Genomic DNA, 23,430 nt, shown 5'->3' with positions numbered 1-23,430 from the left:
TGATCACTCTGGCAGTGGTGGCCAGTGACCCTCAACAGTGGAGGGTCGTGGAGAAGAGTGCTAAACCCAGTGGCAGGCACTGTGATAAATCACAATGCCTTCAGGCTCACATTCCAAAGTCCTTGTCCTGACTAATCAGCACAACAGCTCCTCAAGTAGCCTCAGCCAACTTCCCTCTCCAGATCCTGATGCTGCTCTCATACTGCAGATGAGCAGCATGAGAGCAGCACCAGGACATTCTAGAGTGGGCTGCCTTGACGTTCCAGCAGGCAAAGGGAGAATGTGTCTGCTCTCCACCCAGGCATCTAAGACAGCTAGGTGGAGAGGTTTACACTGCGCATGTCAGGCTGGCCATCACAAGACATTGACACAAAGTGACATGAGCAGTATAAACTGGTGCAGTGTGCACCACTCCCCTGCTGTCAGTCAGCAGCAATGCCCCGCCCCCAGACACTGCTCAGGCTGGGAGCAGTGAAAAATAAAATGGTAATTCATTTTATTACCATTTTATTTTTTACTTTTGTTGCACTGGCAGCAGGGGGATAACGCTCCTCCACCCTAATGGGGGACCGCCATGCACTCTGGCACACCTTATCCAGTCTTTGGGGTTCAATCTTTTTCTATATACAGATGACATTCAAATTATTGTTACAGTGGAAGAAGACTCTCAGGCATCTGTGCTTAATAAAAGACTTGTCCGTCTGTAAGTCCACTCTTGGATGAGTGTCAACCAACTGAAACTGTGTGGCAGTACGACAAAGATTTTATGTTCTTTCAGGTCTTCTGATTTCTGGAAATATTCTTTTTGGTTAGCATCTTTAGGCTATGCTCCAAGTCCGCACTCTGTGGAGAAGGATCTTGAAGTATAATTTGATTCAGCACTTACTTTACCTGAGCAGATCACTACTGTTACCAACTACATTCATGTAAGCAAGTGGTTTACTTGTTTTCCTTGCCACAGGAAATCCAACGAATGACTGCATAGATTACCTCAATGCTATTTATCTGGATCTAACAGGTTCCTTAATCTTAAAATTGCAGTTTATTCAACATTATGCTGCTTGGTCAGTCTGTGGCTTGTACCAGTGTTTATTGACATTTGCTGGCTACCCGTAAAGAATTGCATCTTCTTAAAATCACTTTGCCTCGTGAACAAGGCAGCTTACACCCCAGAAAAGTCACCTTTGAATTCAAAATGTAAATGGTAGATCCGTTTCCTTTACTGAAAGCTTTGAATCAATGTAGATTAGTTGTGCCTAACTGTTGACTGAAAACCCATGGCAAAAGAAGTTTGTCAGTGGCAGCCACGGTTAGGTGGAACACACTTCCTTTCTTTTTATGGTCAAAATGCAATTGCTGAAATTTAGAAAGCTACTTAAAGCTTACTTGTTCTCTGCTCATAATTATATTTGTAGCTGTTCTGTTGTAGTTAGTCACTCTGTTTTCTTTAGCATCGGGGTACCCTTATTAGGACGTTCAATCTTATCTATAAATTATTTAACATGTAGACATATATAAATAAATAAACATATAAATAATGTAGTTGTCAATAGAATTCAACGTCCCTGTTTACCTTATGCAGATGATGCTATCCTGCTTGTGAAAAGCAAAAATCCCAGCATAAACTTTTATTTAGGTTTGAAAGTTATTGTACACTTAACCGGTTGGAGTAAAACGGTGCCAACTCGAAGTGCTTTATAGTCGTCAGCAAATATACCACAGGAAATCATTTAAAATAAATAACACTGTGTTGCAAGGTTTTAGTAAATTTAAGTATCTGGGCCACCGGTTCGCTTACCGTAGAATGCATGAGGTGCACAGGTTCGGAAAAGCTCCAATATTTAAACAAATTAATGGAAAGTTTCATCTCTGCTGGTAGCAAAATTGGATAGTGCCCCCATAGCAGCCCCTTTAAAGAAACAGAGAGCAAAACAAAAACAGGTGAATTATATGGAGCCCGATTTTTGGGGTTCAGCAAAATTAGATTACAGAACAACTTTTTGAGACTAATCTGCTACCTTTCAAACTCTACCCAGGTGAAGCTGCTTCGGTTAGAGTTGCATGTAATGCATGTACAATACATTCCTGTACTTAAACCCATTGGGCCAGATTTATGCTTGCCTTGCGTCATTCCAACGCCTCATTAGCTTAATTTCATGCCAATGTGGCGTTGGAAGGGGAAAAACACAGCGCCATGATGTATGCAAAGGGGCCTGCCAGCACTAGGGGGGTCATATCAGCATTTTTTACCGCCTGCTAAGTACAGGTGTTAAAAAAGGGCTCCCATTGATTACAATGGGCCTCTGGGTGCTTTGCAGGATTAGCATCATCATTTTTTACGCTAATCCTGCAAAGCGCCGGACTAGCATAAAAAATGATGATGCTACGCACCTTAACTACTGCCATGGTGCGCCGTATTTTAAATACAGTGCTACCTTGGTGCTTTAGGGGGGCGTTAAGGGGCTCAAGAAAAGTGGCGCTGCACTAGGTGCAGCGCCACTTTTCATAAATCTGCCCCATTCTTTTTTAGGCTACGCTGTAGAGCAAGCCAACATTGTACACTACCTGGATGGACTTAGTGGACTGCTAAAATTTACAGATGCTTACAAACTCCCTTCGTTAAATATGTACGAAGGATAGTTCTGGACTTCGGCATCAATCGGTTGAGGGGAAAATTCTGTTAATAAAGCAAACTATTGGGAGTATTGCCTTTTGAAGGACAGAAGGGAAGTGTAGTTGGATAAGACAGCATCAAATCCAAAGCACAATGCACATCTTAGTTTTCCCTAGCATCGTTATCACTGTAGAGGTTTAAATCCAGATGGTCGCAAGACATACCTAACAGCTACTTTAACTTTCCTAGAGTACAAGAAGATAAAATGTACTCTATTTTTTGCCCTTTACATGCAAAATCCTGAGCAATTTGACTAAACCATTTTTTTGGGTCAAATCAATGGTTAGAGAAAGAAAAAAGTCACTTTTTGTGTAAATAAACCAATACTTATTCACTACTGTACTTATATTAAGAGCATCACAAAGTAGAACAACTTTTGCATTGATTTGAGTTTGCATTTTGTGAAGTGTGTTGTGCTAACTGGCAATGTTGCAGTACTGTGTAAATTAATTACCTTTGTCGATGCTTTCTGTAAGAAACTGGAATGGTATTTGAGGTAGGGTGAGAGCCCTGTGCAAGTAATAAACCATTCCTTGGCAAGGTGAACTGATAAAGTCACTAAATATATCTGTGCTTAACCCTCTGGTAGCTTGGTACAAAGAAGTCAGGCTTAACTTTAGAGGCAATGTGCAAAGTATTAATGCAGCACTCAAACAGTAATAAAATGAATATTCAGTACAAATAAAATACCAAACCAATTTAGGAAAAAGGAAGATTTTAATGAACAAAATGACAGCAAAATGACAAAAATCTAATCATTAGACACAGAGTTATCATTTTTTTAATGCTTCATTTGAAAGTAGTGCGAAATAGCACAAAGCTCCACTCAGGGTTTCTTGGTCATGCCGGCCCTGGCCAAAACCACGGAGGAGTGTGAGTCAAATACAGGTAACAGGTTTATCCCGGTAAAGAATTTACTTTCTCGAAGTCCATGCAAGGATCCTCGGATGGAGCATCTTGGCACGAGAAGAGGTTGCTGCTGGGGCTTCTAGTTGGCGATTGGTGGATATCGTTTGGCACAAAGAGCAGGTCGCCATCGGAATTTCATGTTGGCTGGAGGCATGACGATCAGTGCTGATGTGAAGAGCTCGCTTACAGTTGCAAAGAGCCCCAAACTTCTGGATTGCTATGTCTGGAAGGAATGCACTTCACACCACAGAAATGCTATTATAGCCATGGACACTGTAAGAAGGGCATATTTTTTTTAAACAGAAAAATGCAATCTTTCTAAAAGTACAATTTTCAAAATAGTAACTTAAAATCTGGCTTTACCAATAAAGAGTATTTAAATAACATTTATTGTAATTTTTTTGTAATTACAATTACAATTCAAATGAAGGGGAGAAACATTTCTCTATCTGTTCCCAAACTGACATCATTACTCTTCAACTCTAATAAGTAACCCAGTGTTAGTCTATGGTACAGTGAAGTGACTTTAGGAGTTTTTCACTGCCAGGATATGTAAAAGTTAAAGACACATTTACTACTTTTTTTAAGCCCCTGCACCCTCCCCTTTGAACTCCTGGGGCCTAGGTTACGGGTGACTTGTAAGTATTAAAAATGAATGTTTATTTACGCCAACATTTTAATTTTGCCAAGTCAAAATGGCAGTTTAAAACTACACCATAGGCTTAGGTGTGAAGCCTGAGACATATTTTACAGTGCTACTTATTGGGTGGCACAATGAGTGCTCCAGCTCACTAATATCATGGAATTTACAGGCCCTGGTTACATGTGGTACCATACAATAGGCTAGTAGATGTAAATTAAATGTACCAATTAGGTGTGGGCCAATTTGCCTATATTTAAGAGGGAGAGCACACAAACTTTACAACTGATTGATATGGAAAAGTGCACAGAGTCGTAATGCCAACAAAAACCGGTTCAACAAAGAAAGGCAAAAATCTGGGATGACCATGCAGAAAGAGCCCAATGCAATATTTTCTAAGTGTAAAGGAGCTTGTGTGTATTGGAGACTGTAACATCAGCACAACAAGTTAATTTTCAGTTAAACAAATTGGGCTCAACAAGTACTACAATGAGGATGGTGTCCAAATCATGAATGTTTAATATAAGAATAATCAAAGATGCAAACTTTAAACATTTAGCAAATTAATTTATCAAGCAAGTATGAATATCAAACCGATTATTCAATCTGACGCTATGCATAATGTAGATAGCAATGTAAATCATCACACTGTAAATAATGTGGAACAAAGTCAGTATTGGTTCCATCAAGGAACTTTCCTCTTCTAAATAAAGCATGAAAAATAGGATGGGTAAATTCTAAGTGGAAAGTGTCAGTTTAAAATGAAAGGTCATGGGGAAAAGCAGAAATGTTCAAGAGACAAGCTCAAGAACCAAAGATAGGAGTATCAGCAGAGTCAGGGAAAGGTCTTTCTTCAGCAGAGTCAGTCTGCTAATTCAGTCTCAAAACACGAAATTAAAAGACAGAATGCATTGTCTTTGGAACATTTCCCTCCTGACTTTCCATCCTTGGAGCCAAACACGTTTCGCTGTCTCCTGGGAACAAATAGGCTCCCTACATTCCCATCACCAAACAAAAACTCACACAACTTCACAGCCGTGAAGATAGCAACAGTCCTGTCTGACTGATTAAGAAGGCTCTTATAGGAGAATTTTACTTTCCAAAATAGTTACTGACTGAATGATTCATTGTAAGATTCAGAGGTGCATTTTAACCTTAATTGTTTCCTTCTCACATTTCTAATAAAGGTACTTACTTCTGCAGTCTAAGGCATGGCAATCCATCCGTTCTGTTGCTCTATTGTGATCTCTGTGTGAATGTTTGCCCCTCGCTACTCTGTCCTGTGTTTATCGTTATATTTGTGTTTCTAAGTTTAATCACATCTGCCACGTTTAAAAGCAATGTGTTGCCCATCATGGAGTGGAAAAAGCAATTACACACTTTGCACAATGGCACTGAAAAATGATTACTCAATAAACGTCCCACTGGGCACCATCTTTAAATATTCATGTGTCTAATGTATCACTTTTGTACAGATGCAAGGTGGCCAACATAATATATGCTATGTTATGTTACATGTTATGTTATGTTAGGTGTTGATATATTAATTTATGTTATAAATATTTTATTCGGTTGTAAAGACCATAAAAGTACGTAGGCCAATATATAAACTATATAAATATGTTAAAAAATATTAAACTATACACTGAAGTTAAAAGCATTTCATCAAGTTTCCATAAATTTCCATAATACATTTACAAAATAAATATCCCTTCGAATTAGCAGCTGTAGGAGATATGCATACAAACCACACAGGTCTTAATAGTCAATTAGAGCCATAGCAGTAAATCGTAAACGCAGTATTTCCATCACTTTCGTATATCATAAATAGATTCTCTAGGTCTAACATGTGGAATCTCATGGGCATACATCAAACCAAACAGTGCAGGGCAATCATATATACTAAAACTAGAGCTGACCCAAAGACACCTAAACATAAATTGCTCAATATACAGAGCTTAAGTGCTCGTTTACAAGGCCTTTGCACCACAGTCGCATCATTTCTTTTGACTCAGCAGTGGCACTAGCAATGCTTTACACTGCTCCAGATTTACAAACTGATGCATTGGGCCCGATGTGTCAGTTTGTAAACCCTTGTGTCACATTATGCCTGCGCCAGGTATAATGTGTGCAGGTTAGGTGATCCTATATGAAAAGCCACATGGTAAGAGAACTGACGCAGTGAAATTTACAACATTTCGCTGCGTCATTGTGAGACTTCACTGCACCAGAATTGTAATGCCTGCTCAGAGCAGGTGAAAAATTGATGCAAGGCTTTTCTCTACGGGGACCTCCTGGCACTGCTGGAACAGCATTATTGTTTTGATGCTAGCCCAGCAATGCATGGGTTTAACGCAAAAAGATGCATCCAAATTTCTGACATATCTGTGAAAACATGTGCATGGAGCTCTGTACTGTAAATAAAGAGCATCCATTGCATCGTTAGGGGATCGTAGGGCAGTGAAAGAAATCGGACACATCGGTCGATGCATCAGATTATTATCCTTAGTGTTAAAGGCATGAAGAAGCTCCAAAACACGAGTATGTGTATATATCTTTATTTATAATTAAGTCACAAGTTCTTGTGAGCTGCCACTTTTCCGGCACATCCAAATCCACCAGCACCTTCAACCGTCACCTCAGCCCTCCAACATTCTAAAAAATGTCAGAACAGTGATGTGACAAAATGCAAAGCTGCTGTGAGCCGGACAGAGAATGAACCACCTCTCTTAATATTAAGGCACTAGATATAATACTTAGCTCAGTGCAGTTAGGCTAAAAGTGCATGAAATGTGTTAGCAAATCATTCCAATATTTAAAGTATCAATATGCAATGGCTACTGTAGGGTGATCATTGATCAAGGAAAAGAAAGGAAGAACGCAGCTTTTTCTTAAGTCAGGTTACTCCAAGGTTTTGGTTCTAATACTCCACCTCATGTCTATATATTTGCCAATGGCACAAACAATGGATTTTTAAGTCTCAGTATGTTACAGCTTAAGAACCACTAAGCATTCCTTAGCCTCAAGCTTTCTACTAATCGGGAGAATCCACCTCTTCCTCAGGTATACATAACCTGGGCAAAAGAAAAAAAAGTGTAGTTAAGTTTCTTCTTTTTTCAAACATTCTGGCCAACTGGTGCTCAGGTCAGTTTTGGACTTCCATTTTGAACAGAAAGAATGAAGTGCTGTCCCGCAACTTCACATACAGAAGTCTGGCAGCTTGGATCAAACTGTAATCTAGGAAATCTTCAAACTCATTGTGGAATATAAGCTTTAGGGATTTTGTGGTGTGAGCAACTTGGTTTTTGTTGCTCACATCAGGAAAACAACAATATGCTTAAAAGTGCTCTTGAGAGAATCCTTGGAGAGAATTACTGAACACTCTTGTCTAAACAGTGATCTTCTAGACCTACTTGAAGCAGAATGTCCTTGATATGGCAAACCCGTTTTGTGTTGCAATTTGTATCTATTTCCACTATTTCCTTGAACACCCTTAATATTCTGCATGGGCAGGGGTGTGCCAAGGATGGGTCTAAGTTGGGCCTTGTGAGGAAGTAGCCTCTTTCTAGCATGGTTACCCCCACTTTTGGCCTGTTTGTGAGTGTGTTTCAGTGTGTTTTTACTGTCTCACTTGGATCCAGCTAGCCAGGACCCCAGTGCTCATAGTTAAAAACCTATTTGTCAGTGTGTTTTGCCTGTCTCACTGGGATCCTGCTATCCAGGCCCCAGTGCTCATAGTTTGTGGCCTAATGTGTGGGTTGTCAGTAGTGCTTAACTGTGTCACTGAAGTTCTGCTAACCAGAACTTCAGTGTGTATGCTCTCTCTGCTTCCAAATTAGTCACTATAGTTTAGTGACTTCATTTACCAATTCCATTTGGCACACTGGATCCCCCTTATAGGTCCCTATTACATGGTACCTAGGTACCCAGGGCATTGGGGTTCCAGGAGATCCTTATGGGCTGCAGCATTTCTTTTGCCACCCGTAAGGAGCTAAGACAAACCTTTTCACAGGACTGCCACTGCAGCCTGCGTGAAATAGTGCACACACTATTTCACATCCATTTTCACTGCACTTAAGTAACTTATACGTTACCTATATGTCTAACCTTCATTTACTGAAGGCTAGGTGCAAAGTTACTAAGTGTGAGGGCACCCTTGCACTAGCAAAGGGGCCCCCACGCTGTCCAGGGCCAATTCCCTGGACTTCGTGAGTGCGGGGACACCATTACATGTGTGCACTACACATAGGTCAATACCTATATGTAGCTTCACAATGGTAACTCTGAATTTGGCAATGTGAGGTGTCTAAGATCATGGACTTGTCCCCCCATTCCAAATCTGTTATTGGGGGGCCAATCCCATGCATCATGGGGGCTCCATCATGGGCCCACAGTACTGCCAAACCAGCTCTCTGAGGCTTGCACTGCAGCTACAGCTGCTGCCACCTCACAGACAGGGTTCTGCCCTCGTGGGGTCTGAGCAGCTCAGTTCCAGGAAGGCAGAACAAAGAATTTCCTTTGGGAGGAGGGTGTTACACCCTCTCTCTTTGGGAATAGGTGTTACAGGCTTGGGCGGGGTAGCCTCCCAAGCTTCTGGAAAGGCTTTGGAGGGCACAGATGGTGCCCTCCTTGCATAAGCCAGTCTACACAAGTTCAGGGACCCCCATTCCATGCTTTGGTGTGAAACTGGACAAAGAAAATGGGAGTGACCCCTCCACTGTCCATCACCACCCCAGAGGTGGTGCCCAGAGCTCCTCAAGTGTGTCCCTGGCATTAGGTATCTTGATTGCCAAGGTGTGGGACAACTCTGGAGGTCTCTGAGTGGCCGGTGCCAGCAGGTGACATCAGATACCCCTCCTGATAGGTGCATACCTGGTTAAGTAGCCAATCCCCCTCTCAGGGCTATTTAGGCTCTCTCCTGTGGGTTCCTCTTAAGGTTCAGCGTGCAAGTTTCCACCAGGAATCCTCTGCAACTCCTGCTTCATCCTCTGACCATCTGATCAACCGCAGACTGCTCCAGGAAACACTTTAACTGCAACAAAATATCCATAAAGGCTGCTGTGACCCTGCAACGTCAGCTCCAGCCAGCAACTGCAACAGTTTCCAAGGTGTGCATGCTCTGAGGACTCCCTGTCTTCATCCTGCACCAGAAGAACTGAAGAAATCTCCTGTGGAGTGACGGAGTCACTTCCCTGCTCCAGCAGGCACCTTCTAAGATGACGACCGGTTCTCTGGGTCTCCTCTCCTGGTGGCGAGCAGGCTCCCTGGAACACAGGTGGTGGACCCCTTCAACACAGACTGTCCTAAGGTCCAACTGTCCAAATTTGGAGGAGGTAAGAGCTTGCTCTCCCTGTTTGCAACAGTACCCCTGTCCCCGCATCTTCTCTACCTCCTGAGGCCTCGGTGCACTATTTGGAAGAATCCTTTGTGCACCGCCTGGCACAGGTCCCCAGCACTCTATCCTGCAACGCTCAACTCGCTGAGTTGTTCTCCGGCGGTGTGGGACCTTCTTTTGTAACGCTACAGCAATGCAATTTGCTCCTTCTTTGTCCCCATGTCCTGGGACCTCCTTGGGTTCTGCTTGGTCATCTGTGGGTTCCCTCCAGTGTTGGGAGCCCCCTCTGCCTCCTCAGTCTGAGTTGAGGCCCCCAGGTCTCTCCTGGGTCCAGGCAGCGCCATTTTGACGCGAACCACAACATTGCTTGAACCAAGGCTTGTTAGATGAATTCAGCACTGCAACTCACCTGCATCCAACATCTTGATGTTGGACATCCTTTACATTATGCAGGAATCGGCAGCCATCTTTTTTGGTGCTCTTCTGCAGACTTCTTCCAACCGGAGAATCCTCTTTTGCACCATTTTCTAGGTTGGAAGGGGCTCTTGTCCTTCCTGGAATCTTCTGCAACTTCTGGACTAGGTCTCCTCTCTTTACATGTTTTCATGTCCTAGAATCCACCATTTGTTGTTTGCACTCTTGCTTGGTTCTTGCAATAACTCTAATCACGACTTGTAGTGTGTCCTGAGGAAACTTGCAGTACTTTACTCTGAGTGTCCTGAGCTCTGGGGTGGGGTATTTTACTCACCTTTTTGGTTTTCTTACACTCCCACCGCCCCTCTACACACTACACTTGCGTAGGGGGAATTTGTGATTCGCATTCCACTTTCTTAGTATATGGTTTGTGTTGCCCCTAGGCCTATTTTTTGCTTTTGCATTCTATGATATTTTCTATTGTTTGCACTATTCTGTGACTATTTACTTACCTGATTTCGGTCTTTAGTGTATAGATTGTGTATAATACTTACCTCCAGAAGGAGTATTGACTCTAAGATATTTTTGGCCTTGTGTCACTAAAATAATGTACCTTTATTTTTTATAACACTGAGTATTGTCTTTTATTGTGTATAAGTACGGCGTAACTATAATGGTATTGCAGGAGCTTTGCATGTCTCCTAGTTCAGCCTAAGCTGCTCTGCTACAGCTACCTCTAACAGCCTAAGCTGCTAGAATACTACTACATTTCACTAATAAGGGATAACTGGACCTGGTATAAGATGTAAGTACCTAAGGTACCCACTACAAGCCAGGACAGCCTCGTACAGGCCTTATGGGAAAGGGTTTAACTCCCTCATCCCACTGTAAGGATAGTAAGGGTGTACTTTTAGGAAAACTCACCAAGGATCATAAGAAATTATTTTCAGCTGAACCAAGTGCAGGCACTCCTGAAGAACCCCACAACTCGGCTCCATATGGGGCACTGCCCTCTGCTTTGGTAATGCAAGCCTTCAAAGACGGTGAAATCCACCTTACGTTTGAGGACTGATGCAGCCTCAAAATCCCAGATGCATACTGGCTTAGATGCAAGCTGCTTTTCTGAACTTAGGAAGACCATAAAATATTACTAGTTTACCTAATTCCAAGGTAATGAAACATGTTTTCTCTGCCTAGGCTACTTCCCTCAAGGTTAATAGAGTCTCTGAAGAATCTAAGGAGATTGATGGCCATAAATATTGTTTGATTTATCACTAACCCTTGCTCATCACAGAAGGCCGTAAAGTGATCCACCAGGACTGCAAGCCGACCGAAGTCCTAGACACCAACAAGGTGTCACCTGCAAACAAAAGCAATGTAATCTTTAGACCTGCAATCCTTGGTTCATCATTCTTTCTTGCAAGCCTCGAGTTGGGTCACCACATCATTAAGTTATAGAGAAAACAGGGTTGTAGCAAGTACGCATCCCTGGTGTATCCCTATACATTCTGTATGCTCACCCAAGGATCATCAGTGCACTTGGGCATACATATCTTGGTGCAAGTGTATCAACATGTCCAGCAAGTCAGGGGGGACCTCACTTTGCTTCATTACCTCCCAGAGTTTGTGGCAAGGAATCAGACCGAAAGCGAACTTGAAGCCCACAAATGCTAGATATAAGTGTGATTTCTTAAGGACCACCTTCTTCTAGTACATAATCAAAATCTGAAGACGTGGTTGATGGTACTTATATCTTTTCTCAAGCCCGCTTGCAGCTTTGATAGGTATTCATTCTCTTCTATCCAGAAGTTAAGTTTGTAAGAATCTGCCTGAACCTTCTGGGTCACATCAATAAGACTTATTAGTCTGTAATTTAATGTGAGTTCTTAGAGCCCTTCTTGGGGACTGGAACAATCTCCTGTGCTTTCCAGCTAATCGGAATGTCCATACTCCGAGTATTGCATTAGCTAATTTATTTATATGTGTGGCCCAGTTCAGTGGGTCTCATCGGAAAAGATCCCCAGGAACTCCGGCGGGCCCCGCAGCTTTACTCTCCCTATGCTCTTAATTGCGCAGACAGTTTTATTTAGCTCTGTGGTTACAGAGGAGGTAGATGTTTGTCGCCCACATGGAGTAAGCGTACACATAAACAGCCACTGGGGTAGACCATATAAATCAGAAAAGTGCTTGTGTCAGGTCTCAGGGATGATAGAGTTTGCCAGATGGAGTTTATTATTCTGCCCCTCATTAGCCACCAGGCGCCAGAAGTTTCTGACATCCTTAGATTTTGCTGCATCACATATGTCCACCCAAATCTGTGTGTCCCAGTTAGCATGAGCTTTTGCCTGAAACTGTTTATATTGCTTCCTTTTTTGACTGATATAATCAGCGCTATTGTTTTCCAAGGCTTGGCGCAGCTCATTTTTTGCTCCCCTGCAATCTTGGTTGTACAATGTGAAATCTGAGTAAACCCCCAGAATGGGTCTGTAGGAAACATTCACCTACTATATTAAAGTTTCCCGTGTATAGTGCTAGTACCAACGTTTTTATCCTGTGTGCTCATAGAACTATCCTGGTTCAATAAGACCTCTAAAAGGGCCCTGTTCATAACAGCCCGAAGATCTGGCTGACTGCTATTTTGGCCCATTTATTTCTGCACCTGATGTTTGATGGATTCACACCCCTAGAGGGTGAAAGTGAAACATCCAACAGATGTTTAACTACGTCAGTCAGTGTGCAGTGAATAGCATTGTGATCGCTGTCACTCTTAGTGACAATGTTCATGTCCACTACATATCTCCGCAGGGAAAGAGAGATCATTGCATGCTCTCAAACCATAAGCTAGCATAAATGAGAATAATTGGCATGCAACATCTGTCCACCATTTCACAGGCACAATATCTAATGCAGGGACATTCCTCTTCCTCTGCCTCGGGGAGGGAATAACCTTTTTTTCTCAAACAGTTCAAAAGTGATATTGAAGTCTGCAATAATGAGGGATTCATGTATATCAAATTGTTCCCTGTACACCATAAGTTGTATAATGTGAGTGTTTCACCCCTCCTCTAGTCCCATGGTTAGACACATTATATAGGTAAAAGTTGTGGCTGTTCTTCCCTTTAATGGTGAATATCAGAAGAAAAGATAGCAATTGGGGACAGTTTAGCATTTGGTAAGGGTCATATCCAAACTAAAAGGCCACTGGAGGGCCCACCTTTCTCATGTGGTTATCAGGAACAAATGAACCAACCTAACCAGACCTATGTACTGGGGTTCAGAATCCATGTTTCCAAAAGTAGGCATATATCAAATTGATCTATAAATATGCCTCGTGCTTGGTCACCAAGCTCAGATCTCACATCCACCACAAGATGTTCATAATCTTTGAGTCTCCATGATTATTCAGTGGTAACTCAGGGTCTCTGCTGGGCTAGATACAAGGGGGAAGGATAATTCCCTATGGTGGATCTCATGCTGTAATGTCTCATCACCAACAAAAGACTCCACACACCTAGTAGATGCATAATGCCACCAGTCTCCAAGTCTATCCATCGTGGAGGATCCTGGATCTTTAATATAAGATAAAGGTCAGGAATTGAAATGGAGGGGAGGAGGTCATGGTGGGTTGAGTTTAACCTGGACTGAAGTACTGGTAGGGTTTTTTAGCATAATTCAAGCCCGTCGACCATATAAACATGTTTGAGGGTTTTTTACGATGTAGTCAAAAGCCTCTTGCGCTAATGTGTCATGGAACCTTCTTGCATGTAAAACACCTGGGTGTGTTAAGGATTAACATTTACGGACAGACCTCATTTAGTGGGTGCACTTTTCTATCAGAGAATCCTCATCCTCACTAAACCCAGGATCAGTTTTGAGACCCATGTCATAAACACTCAACTTGCCTTCCTAGCCCGATTCTCATGCTTCCTCCTTAAAGGACCCTTTAATTTTGGACATTGAGAGAAAGTGCCCAATGAGGATTGCTCACTATTGGCCTAAGGGAATGGTCTAAGATCAACTGGTAGAATAAGTGGGCTTCTGGAGACAAATGAGGATGCCCTTCACTGGGGTTTGGAAGTGAATGGCTCACAGGTAGATTGATGTTCATGCTGAAAACCTTGAGCGTAGACATGACCTAATTTGTTGCTACAATTTTAACACCATTTTCGTCATCTATTAGGATGTTGTATGTGTTAGTAGGTTGATTAGTAAGGGCTTTGCTACATGATAGACCTTCAGGTTGCTTTAACTTCCCAACTTCAACCGACAAGGCTGCTAGCTGTGATCTCAGACCAACTACCTCTCTGTAGCCTCCTAACCATCATAACAATACCAGCAATGTTGACATCATCACTTGGCCCCAGTCCAGAGACTACAGCAGGTCGGCCCTTTCTCTTCCTGGTGCTGATGGGCACAGGACAGGCCCACCCCTCACCCAGGTTTTGCACACTTGCGCCCCATGCAGCGGTGACAACAGGCTTTGTAGCAACAAATGCAGCCCTGGTTTCAGCGATGTAAAGGGCTCCTCCTTCAGGCCCCTAAGTGATCTGGAACAGGTAGTCCCCTGGAGCTGTTTAAGTGAATGTTATGTTATGTTGTGGTATGTTATGTTAAGTTATGTTATGTTATGTTATGTTATGTTGATTTATCTTGTGCACTAATCACCCCAGAGGGTATCCAGGTGCTTCGACAGGTGTGTAGTCCCCAACATGCTTATACGAAGATGCTTATAACTTGCTTCTAAGCATGCTGGATATCTTGAACCAGTTAAATAATGATACTCAATTGTCAATACTATTCAAAGATGGCATCCAGTTTAGAAATACCGGGTGCAAAGGGTGTAGCACAATGCAGAAGTAATGAGAGGCAAAAAAGCAGCCCAGTATGACTGTCTTGGCAGATGCATGATATTCTAACAGAAATAGGAGGAGGAAAGACATGAAAATAGACTTATAAACAGGAAAAAATACTAAAGGACTGGCTACCAGCTAAGACACTGAAACACTCATTTTCAGGCAGATGTGCTCAAGTAATCATGCAAGATGCCATTAGACATAGGGAAATTAGGCCCATATGTATACTTTTTGACGCAAGACTGCACAAATGCAGTTTTGCGTCTAAAAGTATACCACCTGCTTGCGCCAATCGAGAGCACCAGCTGGGCGCCAAATTTATGGAATGCCTCAAGCTGGCGCAAAGAGTGGGTTAGCATAAAAAAAAAATTACGTTAGCTGGGTGGCAGTGGCGGTATAGGGGAAGGGTACTTTGCACCAAAATATGATGTTAGGCTGGTTAGAGGCAAAATAAAATGTCTCTAACCAGCCTAGCATCATTTTCTGATGCAAAACCATCCATACCACATGACTCCTGTCTTAGAAAACACAGGAGTCATGCCCAACACCCCAATGGCCAGCACAGGGGACCAGTGTCCTCTGGACATGGCCATTGCACCCTGTGCCATGCAGTGGGCCCCAAGTTGGACCTCCGATGGCACTTTAATTTAAAAAAAATACTTAACTATACCTACTCTACTTACTTGGGATGGGGTCCCCCATCCTCCAGTGTCCCTCTGGTGTGGGTGGGGTGTTCCTGGGGCTTGATGAGGGCACCTGTGGACACATTCCATAGTGTTCAACCATGGAAATGGGTCCACAGGCCCCCTAACGCCTGTTCTGCATGCGAGCAAGCTTTGCACCAATATTTAGCTCCTCCTCTCACCCGTGCGTCATTTTAGCACAGGGGATAAATATGGTGCTAAGGGGTCAGCACCATTTTTAGATGGGAACACCTACCTTGCATGTCGTTGACGCAAGGTAGGTTCAAGCATCTAAAAAATGTGCAAACTCCAATATTTTAATGTTTGACAAGTCTAACGTCAAAATATAAATCTGGAGTTAGTTTTGCGCTGAATTTGCATAAAAAAATTATGCAAATTCGGCACAAAACAAGTATAAATATGGGCCTAAATCTAATGGCAGAAATGTGTAAACCCACTTACCCACACAGAATGTTGTCATTTACGCAAAACCAATATAGTGAATTTCACACATCCCTTGAAGTGACAATCCACCCTTAAGAACCTATTGGCTTTCCTGTATGCTCTTCATGAAATAGTGAAGCATTTCATAAGAACCAAATCAAGCCACAGCATTGGCTTCTCGCAATAACCAACTCAGTCCTGCTTTATTGAGTATCAGCTTTCCTACAGTGTTGGAAAGTGCTCTACAAACTCTCGTTTTCAGTGGTCACACATAACCTCTACCCAAACAGCAGTGGGGTGAAGCCAAACTTCTTCTTCAGTTAGGTGTTAAATTGCAACTATGTGCAAAATTCCACTTAATAAAGCAATATAAAATCTTTCCTAAAAGCTCATAACCAGGATTCTCAAAATACAAATCTTTTAGTACTTGTCATGGGGGAAAGCAACACCAAAGTCTTTGTCTCCCATTGTAATTGGTGAGTTTCCCTGTAACAACATACATATCTACAAGCTTTAACACTGTGCAATGACAATCCACCTTCAAAGGCTGTTAGCTTTAATGTATGATTTTTACGAACCATGATGGCCAACAGCATGACTTCTGCTGAAGCTCAGCGATCCTCTGTGAGATCATAAAGCGTCCTGTGTACTCCACCCAACAGCTAAGAGCCCTGACAGGTGTGGTCTGTTAAGCATTGAGGAGGGAGGTACTTGCAAGGTGCTTGCACCCGAGCTGCGATGAGAGTATGACAAGATTAGGATACTTTCAGTTGAGCTGCGATGAGACTATAACAAGACCAGGGGGCATCCAGTGAGGAGTGTGGGAGCTATGCATGAAGGGCTGATAGGCGAGTGCTATAGCAAGAGCGGCAAATTGAGGCTTTGGAGAGTAAGATGTGGCTGAGGGACTGTGGCCCACAGTTTGATGGCCTGGACTGCTTGGCCTTTGGCTGTCCCAGCCTGATACTACAAAGGAGCCTGGAGTGAGGAAGAGATGTAGGAGAGGGCGGAGGCAGGTTCAGAGTTGGAAGGCCCCCTTTCCCACCCAGCTGTCTGCAGTGCCTAACTGGCTGGGCTGAGGAGGACTCAGCAGTGATGTCAGTGGACAGAGGAAAAGTGATATGTGCTGGGAAAGTCTGAAAGGACTGCAACCTTCTCAAGGAGGTAGGCACATTGCAATGGATGGACCTGCAGGACACAGAGCAGAGTTGAGGCAGGGAGAAACTCAGTAGCAAGACAGTAGTGATCTGGGAAGCAAAGGACCCTGAAGGATTAGGTTCCATGGCCTGACAACTTGACTGCAGCGGAGATGACCTGGCTGGAGATGTAGGCAATAGTGTGACAACTAAGGCAAGCCAGTGGAAATCAGCAGTGTGCCTGAATGGAAAGAGTCTCTCACCTGCCAGGGCAGCTGGGACCAACGTGACCAGAGAGACTGACTGGTGACAGATAAATGAGTGCATGTGCAGCATACACAGAGCTGAAGTGGAGGACTGGTCCTATGCCGGTAATCCCCCTCCCTCCCACCCAGTGAACCTGGAAATTCTGGGATGCAGACACACAAAGATATCCCTTTAGGATCTTGAGAGCATCCCAAGAAACAAAAAAGGACCAATATACGGACGGAGCTGGGTGAAGCAGGTGGCAGATGAATGTAGATAACCAAAGGTCCTTACATATCACTCTGGCGCCCTCAGAAGCAAGGATCCTGGAGGTCACTGCGATCCAAGCAGACACAGGAACAGAAAATGGACTTGTTATCTATAAGGTGAATGTGCTGCAAGTGGGATTATGCTAGGGCAGTTAATGCTATCTGATGATGAAAAGGAATGTTACTGCTCTCACAAAGGAGGTAGAGGGGCTTCAGTGCATGATCAGTCCTGTCACTGACAGGATGACATATCTTTAGGAAACAGTTGAGGATACCACAGGCAGAGCTCACACATGTAATTTGTGATTTGTGTGATTTTCGGAGTGGGCAGAAGAAACTCACCTTAGCTCTTTTTGGACCAATGGCCCTGACACGCTGTGGAGCCAGGCACACTGTCAAACACATTTGTAATTGAAAGGGCTAGAGATGACCCCCTGAAGTGGTCTAGGAACAAGGGAATCCTCAGTTTGAGAGCTCCACTGTACAGCTTTTCCCAGACTATGCAAGAAAGGTACAGTCCCAACGGAATTTCTTTTTAGCTGCTAAACAACATCTACATCAACTAGGTTTAAAATACATGATATTGCATCCCTCAAACCTTAAGATGATGCATTAGGGACGCAGGCACTTCTTCCTGTGGCTGAAGTAGGTATGGGACTGGTTGGATGGCAGAGAGGTCAGGTGGGCTGCTGGAAACTCCAGTAGTAGGAATCGCAGAAGTAGCAGTAAACCGAGTAGCTCGGCAGAGGTGGGCCATCACAAGAAATAGTTTGAGTACTTGGGTCAAAATACAGCACTCTGGTGATGGTGGATGATTTGGGGTACAGGGATTTGGGGGCTCCAGAGGACAGATAGCAGATGGGATGACCGGAAACAACCACAACCACCGGACAGTATATGGGGCAACTGACGGATTGAGCTAGACTGGTGCATGACTGTAGATGGGAGCAGGATGCAATGAAGTTGAAAGATGCAATGGGTGGTGAGAAAGATGTTTTTTTCTGCTAGGATGGGGAACGCTGCAGCGAGGGACATACATCAGAGACTCCTGCATTGTAACTGGGAGCCACATGTAAGTGTGGGCCAAAGACTACACAGGGGATCAGCCACAGAGAGCTATATTGGTCAGATTGGACATAGCACCACCCCTACACACCTAGGGAATCCAGCAAAGACCTGCTGTCCTCTGTGTGGGGTAGGACATTCCCTCTGAGTGGAGAGTGTGGAGGTTCTCTCTTGTTTTTCGTGAGAGATTTAGAATAGGGAATAGTACAACAATTTCCACATAGTTAGTAAATGGAAATTGCTGTTGAGTTTGTTTGGGGGGAAGATGCTAACCAGCAGAGTGAATATGGGGAAAAATCATTGTGTTATTGAGGGATGTTTGTCTGGGGGCATGGGAGGAGTGGGCAGTTAGACAGGGGAGAGAGACACTGTTGTATTATAGCCAGAGGAGTCCCGTATAGAGATGTGAGGGTAGCAAAAGGAGTTGAAGATACCGAGGGCTCAGAGGAGGTTGCTGCACTTGCATGCACAGGTACAGAAGTGTGGGGGCTGCTGGGCACTGCCAACATGAGATTAGACCAAATGCAAAAGAGGAAAACGATGATGGGGTAGCAAAAACATAATCACCTTGAATATCATCTGACTTCAAAATTATACTAGGCGATGCAGATTGCATTTGTACCTTAAGAAGTACAGGGTGGGGTTGAAATTCTTATAAGAGACACATTTAAGCAATGCAGAGAGGGAGTAATTGAGAAAGAAATGGAGGGACACTGTTACTCCGCCACATAAGGGGGTGTATGTTTAGATAGCTCCTTGGGTGACTTTTCGCCTCATGCTGGTGTGGCTGGTAGATACAGTCTTGTCTACAGCCTTTTAGAAGGTGCTAAAAAATGATAAGTGGATGTGTAGGCACCTAATGCAGATGCCAATATGTTCTTTAGAAAAATGCAGGAGGTGATCATGCCCTATTTGCACAATACCCCTCCTGTTGGTGGGGGACTTTAACTGTGTATTGGTGGCACCTTGGACAGGAATCCCACTCAAGCCCAACCTAAACGGGGGACGAGAGGGGCATTGATGGAAGTGATCACTAATTTGGATTGTACGGATGTCTGCAGAGCCCTTGATCCATGGTAGAGAGAATAAACATATTATTCCCTAGTGCATGGTACTTTCAGTATATTGGACAGGTTCCTAGTGACCTGGACTCTGTAGAACTGGCTGCTTCAGATAGAGAATCTGGGTAAATTTATATCAGATCGTGCCCCACTGTTGGCCACATTTATCTAGAGCAGGCGTATAGCTTATATTCCCATGTGGTGCCTTCCACCAGAGGCCTTCAGAAATGTGGCATTCCACATAGACATTGCTGGGGTCCTGGAGCGGTAATTCACTACCAATTGGTGAATGGAGATGACCAGAGCCGCTGAACTGGATGCCCATAAGGTAGTTCTCTATATAGAGTGCCTTTTCAAGGTCTGTGGTATAAAAGTACAGCTCTAATAAAAGCTCCAGGACCAAGAAGAAAAACTGTCTAGGTTGCAGGAGAGGGAGGAGTCTCAGGTGACCAGGGAAACTCTGGAATTAAAAAGAGTATTGTAGACACTTGGGCAGTGCTGGAAAGGTGCACTTTGCCAGTTTACAGACAATGGCTTTATAGGGACAGGAATAAGCTGGACGGCTCCTTCCATGGCTGCTTCAGATAGAGACCCCCACACCTATGATATTGGTGCTCTTTGGGTAGAATAGCAAGATGATATCCACTCAAAAGCTCCCCCTACAAAGATTCTTAACAGGACTGGCGCTTCCTTTATTGTCAGAAGAGGAAGACAGGAAGAATGTGTTAGAGGCTGATATCACAATATAATTAATTTGTGATTCATGACTTGCCGCACAATAAGACTCCAAGGGCGAAAGAAGTCACCAGAGTTCTACCAAGCCTTTGCTGCCCTACCCCTGAAAGCATCTGTTGGAGGTATTCTTAGAGGCCACATATATTTGTCAACTCTTGCAGTCTATGCAGGAGGCGGTAAATAATCATTTTGCCAAACCAGACAGAGACGCCTTGCTCCTGGGATACTATCATTCACCGTCCATTATAAACATAGATGTAAAGGTGTTACCAAAACTACTTGACAACAGATTAAAGCCAGTGCTTGGGGCATTGGTACTTAATGACAAGTGTGTCTATACCTACAAGGAGAATATTCAACTGTTAACACATGTTATGCACATGATCCAGACATCTGATATAGAGGGTGCTCTTGTGGTTTGAGATTTGCAGAAGTCCTTTGATGCCCTTGACTTGGAATATATGAAAGAGGTCTTCTGGAGAATGGGCTTTGGGGCCAAATTCCTAAAGTGTATCATGTTGTTCCACTCAAACCCTACGGAATTAGTACATACTGGAGGATATGTGTTGGGTAGCTGCGGAAAAGAGAGGGGACTAGACAGGGTTGTCATCTCCCCCTATTGTTTGTGCTGATGTTGGATTGTTGTCTGTTAATCTGCATGGTGAAATAAGAGAGTAGAGCATAAAGGTAAGGAACGTCAAGCATGTGCTTTTTCTATATGCGGATGATATTTTCATTGTTTACAGCACAACGCTCAGTTCCGATGCAATTTACCAATCTTCAGGCATTTGCAGAGGCCTGGTAGCTCTAAATAAGCCATGGGGATTTGCTGCTTTTCCTGATGGCCACAGTCTTCACTTGGGTTCCAGTTCAGAGAGGACCTCACCTGGTAGTTCAGGCTGGACTATTCTTATTGGAGGAGGGTCAAGACAATTTGCATATGGCAGGATCCAAACAGAGGTGGCTTGGTGTGCAAAATAATAATGGACTGGGATGCAACCCAAACAATTACCAGTGGTTGAGAATAATTTAAGCATTCTATCCATCACTTTTTGTATACTTCAGTGTGTCGCTCTAAGTGGGACTGGTATGCCCAGATTTGAGTCACATGCACACTGTGTCACTGAAGCCAAGCTATATGTGGCTTTTGAGCCCTCAACAAGACAAAACCATCCTGGGTTGCTTGTGTTCTGGTTCTGGGAGGACCTGGCCTGGCAGTTTGGGCAGCCCTGTTCCCAATTGTGCAGGCTCAATTCTGATTTGCTTATAGCTGGGTCCAACCTGAGGTGGCATGGTGTCTGAAATAATGCTGGACTGGTATGTGGCCCAAGTAATTACCAGTGGCTGAGATTAATTCAAGCATTCCATTGATCACTTCTTTTTACTTCAAAGTGTCTCCCTAAGTGGGACAGGTATGGCTAGACATGAATCTTGTGCACAATATGTCAATGGAACAAAGCTATACCTGGCGTATGAGCTCTAAATAGGGTGAAAACAGTCCTTGGTTGTTTGTGTTCTGGTTCAGATGGGACCTGGCCTGGCACTTCAGGCTGGACTCTTACCATTGGAGCAAGGTCAAGACCGTTGTATATGGCTGTGTCCAAACTGAGGTTGCACGGGATGCAAAATAATGAGTGACTGGGATGAAGCCCTGAGTAACTACTAAAGGCTTCAAGTAATTCAAGAATTCCATCCATCACTTTTTATATATTTCAGAGTGTCGCCCTAAGTGGTACAGGTATGCCTAGACCTTAGTCCTGTGCACACTGTCTCACTGGAACCAAGCCACACCTGGCTAATGAGCCCTAAATAAGGCAAAACTGGTCCTGGTTTGCTTATGTTCTGTTTCAGGGAGGACCCGACCTGTCAGTTCGGGTAGGAGTTTTCCCTTTGGAGCAGGGCCAAGACTGATTTGCATATGGCTGGTTCCAAACTGAGTGGCATGGGTGCAAAATAATATGAGGGGGATGCAGCCCAGTAATTACCAGTGGCTGAGATTAATTCAAACATTCCATCCATCACTTTTTTGTATACTTCAGTGTGTTGCCCTAAGTGGGACGGGTATGCTCAGACATGTTGCCTGTGCACACTGTGTTATTGGAACCAAGATATACTTGGCTGATGAGCCTTAACCAGAGTGATACTAGTCTTGTGTTGCTTGTGTTCAATTTCAGGGAGTACTTACCCTGTCAGTTCCTCCTGTACGGTTCCCACTGAAGCAGGTTCAAGAATGATTTGCATATGGCTGAGTCAAACTGAGATACATGGTGTGCAAAATGATGATGGACTGGTACGCAGCCCCAAGTAATTACCAGTGGCTGATATTAATTCAAGCATTCCATCCATCACTTTTATGGTATCCTTTTCCATTGGAACGGCTGACAGATGTCCCACTAGAGGGGCTCCCAAAGGTAGGCAAACGGTAGGATATAAATAGGTTCCGCTATTTAGACACCCAGTTGCCATACATAGCCCAGTGACAGTTGTCTTTAATATGAACAGAGTGCTGGGTGGTCTCAGGGCCTTGATTCAATTGTGGAACAACTTGCCCTCTTTTACAATGGTTAGAATAGTGTTAGGAAAGATGAAGATTCTCCCATGATGCATGTATGCACTGTAGAACTCCCTATGCCCAATACCTCATGCTACCTTTAAAAAATTAGACAGCCTACTAATTTCCCTAATTTGGCCAGGATAAAGGAGTATGGTAGGGATTGCAGTGCTAGAGCTAAACACTGAGGAAGGGGGTTTGGGACATCCAGACTTGGAGATGTACTTTATGGCAACGCAGCTTCAATATCCAGTGAGATGGTGCTCACCTCAGGAAATTTGGGAGAAGAGATTATTGGCAGGAGTCGAAAGAGTTGACAATCTGGAAGTCTATCTTCTGGCAGTAGCGCAACAAGAGCTTAACTGTCCCTATTTAGTGCACCAGGTGGCAGTAGGGTATTGGAAACAGTGGTAAT

At 43.6% G+C, this 23,430-nt stretch overlaps 1 long non-coding RNA gene across 1 annotated transcript in view; it reads right to left on the bottom strand.

Moving 5' to 3' along the window:
* Positions 1-3,443: 3,443 nt before the first annotated feature.
* LOC138296171 (uncharacterized) overlaps positions 3,444-23,430 on the bottom strand; it is a 286,156-nt gene continuing 266,169 nt past the window's right edge. Inside the window, exon 3 of the long non-coding RNA XR_011203777.1 lies at positions 3,444-3,856. This is a non-coding gene — a long non-coding RNA (uncharacterized lncRNA). The remainder of the gene's footprint in view (positions 3,857-23,430) is intronic.

The sequence above is a fragment of the Pleurodeles waltl genome, chromosome 5 (assembly GCF_031143425.1).
Source record: "Pleurodeles waltl isolate 20211129_DDA chromosome 5, aPleWal1.hap1.20221129, whole genome shotgun sequence".
Classification (NCBI taxonomy): domain Eukaryota; kingdom Metazoa; phylum Chordata; class Amphibia; order Caudata; family Salamandridae; genus Pleurodeles; species Pleurodeles waltl.
This window is presented reverse-complemented; position numbering and strand designations above follow the sequence as displayed.